The sequence below is a fragment of the Hypanus sabinus genome, chromosome 3 (genome assembly GCF_030144855.1).
Source record: "Hypanus sabinus isolate sHypSab1 chromosome 3, sHypSab1.hap1, whole genome shotgun sequence".
Lineage (NCBI taxonomy): Eukaryota > Metazoa > Chordata > Chondrichthyes > Myliobatiformes > Dasyatidae > Hypanus > Hypanus sabinus.
In genome coordinates this window covers 9,270,265-9,275,584 of record NC_082708.1, presented here as the reverse complement: position 1 = coordinate 9,275,584, position 5,320 = coordinate 9,270,265, and the positions used below count along the sequence as shown (strand labels likewise).

The 5,320-nt window shown below is 44.7% G+C and overlaps 1 non-coding gene across 1 annotated transcript; it reads right to left on the bottom strand.

Moving 5' to 3' along the window:
• Window positions 1–4,931: 4,931 nt before the first annotated feature.
• On the bottom strand, window positions 4,932–5,003 carry trnap-agg (transfer RNA proline (anticodon AGG)). The gene has a single exon. It is a non-coding gene; the product is annotated as a tRNA-Pro (tRNA).
• Window positions 5,004–5,320: the final 317 nt, after the last annotated feature.

The window sequence follows — 5,320 nt, the reverse complement described above, 5'->3', positions numbered from 1 at the left end:
ACGAATGTGACAAATAAAGCGAATGTTTGTCTTTAAAAGTATTGTTACAATGCTGTTAAATAAAAGAAAGATGTATTTATATAGCACCCTTCACAATATTACCTTAAGAGATAGGAGCAAAATTAGGCCATTCAGCCTTCTGAGTCCGCTCCATCATTCCATCGTGGCTAAATTCTACTGCATTTCTTTATTTTCATGTAAATGCCTGCCAGAGTATGAATCTCAAGGTAGTAACAGATATGTACCTTGGCTTTGACTTTTAATTTATATATGGTGTCACAACCTGGTGGGTCAAGAGTCCATACTGTACTGGACTGTTCTATGCTCTACCTTCTAATATAGTTCAAAAGGGGATAGTGTGACGGGTGCTATATAAATGCATCTTTCTTTTATTTAACAGCATTGTAACAATATTTTTAAAGGTAAAATTAGCTTTGATTGTCGCACACTGTATACATTGAAACATACAGTAAAGTGCATCATTTGTATTGACGATGAACACAGTCTGAGGGTGTGCTGAGGGCAGCCCGCAAGTGTCACCATGCTTCCGGCATCAACACAGCATGCCCACAATTTACTAACCCTAACCGGTAGGTCTTTGGAATGTAGGAGGAAACCAGGGGAGACCCCCAAGACCACAGAGAGAGCATACAAACTCCTTACAGACAGTGGTGGCAATTGAGCCCCTATCGTTGGCACTGTCTAATGTTGCACTCACCATGCCACCTGATGCCAAAGATGTATGTATCATTGGTGAACTTGAATATTGGGAGTAAAGTGTCACAGTCATACAGAGATCCAACCACAGAAACAGTCCCTTCAGCTCATTGGCTCCATGCTGACCTTTATTTCAGTAAGTATTATACCAGGTCATACCTGGGGGAAGGTATGACCTGCTCAAAAGTGACAGGTTGCACCTGAACCCAAGGGGGACCAAGATTTTCACAGGCAGGTGTGTTAGAGCTGTTGGGGAGGGTTTAAACTAACTTGGCAGGGGGGTGGGAACTGGAGTGAAGAGACTCAGGAAAGGACGGATGGTAAAAAAGTAAAGATAGCGTGCAGTCAGGCTGTCAGGAAGGGCTGGCAGCTGAAGGGACTTAGCTGCAGCCAACAGGCTGAGTATCAAATCATTAGGGATGCGAATCAGAAAGGACAGCAAATACGGTACTCAAGGTGTTGAATCTAAATGCACGGAGTATAAGAAATGTGATGATCTTGTTGCACTATTACAGATTGTCGGGTATGATGTTGTGGCCATCACTGAATCGTGGCTGATGGATGGTTGTAGTTGGGAGCTGAATGTCCAAGGTTACACGTTGTATCAGAGGGATAGGAAGGTAGGCAGAGGGGGTGGTGTGGCTCTGCTGGTAAAGAATGGCATCAAATCAGTAGTACTCACTGGAATTCAGAAGGATGAGGGGGGATCTGATTGAAACCTTTCAAATGTTGAAAGGCCGAGACCAAGTAGACGTGAAAAGGATGTTTCCCATGGCGGGAGAGCCTAGGACAAGAGGGCACAGCCTCAGGATAGAGGGGCACCTTTTCAAACAGAGATGTGGAGAAATTTCTTGAGCCAAGGAGTGGTGAATTTGTGGAATTTGTTGCCACATGCACTGTGGGGGCCAGGTTGCCGGGCGTATTTAAGGCAGAGATTGATAGGTTCTTGTTTGAACATGGCATCAGAGGTAACAGGGAGAAGGCTGGGAATTGGGGAGGAGGAGGAGATAGAAAAACAGGATCAGCCATGATTGAATGGCGGAGCAGACTCGATGGACCAGATGGCCTAATTCTGCTCCTGTGTCTTATGGTCTTAAGTGTTCATCTTCCCTTTTCATCGAAAGTCACTCCCCCGTGCTCACAAGGGATTGGCCCATTTAATGAGCTGCATTTTGGTGCTACAGCTCCAGCTGATAACCTCACAGCCCCAATGGAGTATAAATCTGCTGCACTGAAAGCTCCAGGTCTCTTTTGCTTCGGGGGTTCACTGGGGTGGTCACCGGTGCCACGAGAAGGGTGCTGCAGTAAGAGAGGGCCTGAGCGCACACTTTAGATAAGTATTTGTAACTGGGTGTAACTTGAAGGATTTACTGAATGTTTAGAGCCTGTCTTCTTCTGTAAATAGATAGTTAACATATCTACATAATAGGGGCAATCTATAGCCACCAATTAAGCAGTAGGTCTTTGAGATATGAGAGGAGACCAGAATTCACAGGGGGACGTGCAAACTCCACACAGGTTGCTGGAGATGTGAGGCGGTACTGTTATAAACTGTGCCAAATCTAAACTGATGGATCCTGGAATACAAGTCCATAATCCCTTGAAACTGGTGTCACAGTTAGATAGGGGGGCAAAGAGAGCTTTTGGCACATTGGCCTTGATAAATCAGAGTACTGAGTACAGGAGATGGGTTGTTATGTTGAAGTTGTATAAGACACTGGCTAGGACGAATTTGGAGTACTGTGTGCTGTTTTGGTCACCTACCTACAGGAAAAATAGCAATAAGATTATAAAGAGAACAGAGAAAATTTACAGGGATGTTGCTGGGTCTTGAAGACCTGGGTTATAGGGAACAGTTGAATAGGTTAGGACTTTAACCCCTGGAGTGTAGGGTAATAAGAGGAGATTTGATAGAGGTACATAGAATGATGAGGGGTAAATGTAAACAGGCTTTTTCCACTGAGGTTGGATGAGAGTAGAATTGAAGGTCATAGGCTAAGGGTGAAAGGTAAAACCTGCGGGGGATGTTCTCCCCAGAGGACGGTGCGATGAAGGAACATGCTGCCAGTGGCATCAGATGCTTGAACCCTCCATACTATAATTTATATTATTATTGTTGTAATTTATAGTATATTTTACATATTGCACTGTACTGCTGCCACAAAACAACAAATTTCATTACTTACAATGTGATAACAAACCTGATTCTGATTCTGACTTAGTGGAAGTGGTGGATCTGGGTTTGACTGCAACATTGAAGAGAAGCTTGGGTAAGTACATGGGTGGAAGATGTATGGAAAGATGTTGTCCAGGTGCAGGTTGATGGGATTGGGCAGGGTAAGAGTACAGCACAGACTAGACGGGCTGAAGAGCCTGAAGCACCTGTTTCTCTGCACTATGACTCTAAAAGCATTCAATATGAAACATAGGTGCCATTCGCAAGGCGCGTTGATATTAGCTCCCACTTGAGAGTAGAGTGGAAGGAAATGTGGAGAATTAATTTGTGGCTCCTTTCCACTTATGCCAAGTATCCTCTTATCGAGTAGTCGGAACTGGAACTGTTCCTATCAGCTTCCATTGGCCTTGGCTAATGTTATCCATGGCTGAGCAACGGAATATTCCTGCAATGCGGATAGAGAAGATAGTGTCAAGTTCAGAGTTTATGGTCAAGTACAGTATGCTCAGACGCAACTTCACAGGAAGACAGCATCACATAGGCAACGTTCACAATAAAATCAGAAATATAAATTACACACAAGAAATAATATAATTAGAACTAACTATAACAAAGTGTATTTTAGTGCAAAGTTTGTCACATGTTGCTGATTAGGGTTAGAATGTGGAACAGTATAGCTCATGAACTGGCCCTTCAGCTCACAACTCTGTGTCAAACCAATCACGTTCAAGTTCAAGTAATCTGACTGTACATATAAAACCAAATGAAACAACATTACTCTGGACTACGGTACACCCACAAAGCATATATCACCCAAAAATGTCCAACTAATCGAGCCCCTTTGGCCTACATAATGTCCATATCCTCCCATTTTCCTGCATGTTCATGTGCCTAACTCAGAGCCTGATGAACTGCCTCTACTGTATTCACTGCCACCACCACCTCTGGCATCATATTCTGTGTTAAATACTTGCCCCTCTCATCTCATGTACTGATGAAAGGCTTCAGCCCAAAATGTTGACTCTTTATTCCTCTCCAAAGATGCTGCCTGATCTGCTGAGTTCCTCCAGCATATTGTGTGTGTTTTGCTTGAGATTTCCAGCATCTGCAGAATCTCTTGAGCTTATTTCCCACTTATCTCCTTCGAACTTTTCCTCTCTTACCTTAAATGCATGCCTCTTAATATTCAACACCTCAACTCTGGGGAGAAGATACTGACTGCCAATTTATGCCTTGCATGATCTTATCAATCTCCCCTCAGCCTTGCCAGTCCAGAGAAAACAGACCAACTTAGTCCAACCTCTCCTTATAGCACATGCCCCCTAATCCAGGCAGTGTCATGGTAAACCTCTTCTGCACCATGTTCAAAGCTACCACACCCTTCCTGTACTGTTCGCAGTTGTCATGGTGTAGGACTGACAGTTCCTTGGGAACACCAGACTGAGGAGGCGTTTGAGCATAAGAGAGCCAGACACCAGGAATTGGTAGAGCAGTGCCTGAGAAGGGATGGACAGCATCTTGTGAGCCTGCAGAGGTGGAGTGTAGAGGATCCGCTGGCCGGTCACTGGGCAGAACCTACTCTCTGCTGATGCAAAGAAAAGAGCCATCAGGGCCGTCCCAGAGGCTGCTGAGCGAGCCTCCAGATGGCAATGGACCAGTGCTGGTGGGACACAAGCAGGGCCCTGATCATCTATGGCTGGACCACCTGGGCGAGAGTTTCTGAAGTGTAAAGACCCAAAACACCCGATGTCCCAAGGTTATGTCACTGATGATGTACCCTAGGATACCCTAGAATGATCTCAGCATCATTCAAATCAAATCATTGCACATAGAAAAGTGTAAAAGCTACCAAGTGCAGTTTAATTAAACAATGGAGTCATAGAGCACCACCACACAAATGCTTAAATAGGACATCTAGCTTGTCCACTGTCTCATGGACACAGAATAAGCATCTCCCAAACAGGACCTCAGATGGTTATAAACAGGTATACTGACGCTTATTAACAACCCACAATCACTTCTGGTGTCTCGTAAATAAGGGCTCGTCCGGGATTTGAACCCGGGACCTCTCGCACCCTAAGCGAGAATCATACCCCTAGACCAACGAGCCGACTTATTTAGGCTGATTGGTCTCAATACTTAGGTTTCTGTTGAGACCAGATTATTTCAATGTTGAGAATTGTCAGGGACTTTCTTCGAATAGTGGCACACTTGTAGGGACTCCCTTAAATAAATATTGAAAGGATAGGGTCCTGGGGACGCACTAAAATACTGACTCACTGCCATGACCCGAGTAAATACTGTCCTACTCCTGGGGACCCCAGTAAATGCTGACACACTCCCCCTGGTATACATCAGTGGGCTCCCGGGAACAGCTTGTCCTGGCTCTGGAAAAGTGTTTCCAGCTGTCTGAATGAAATTCCTTCT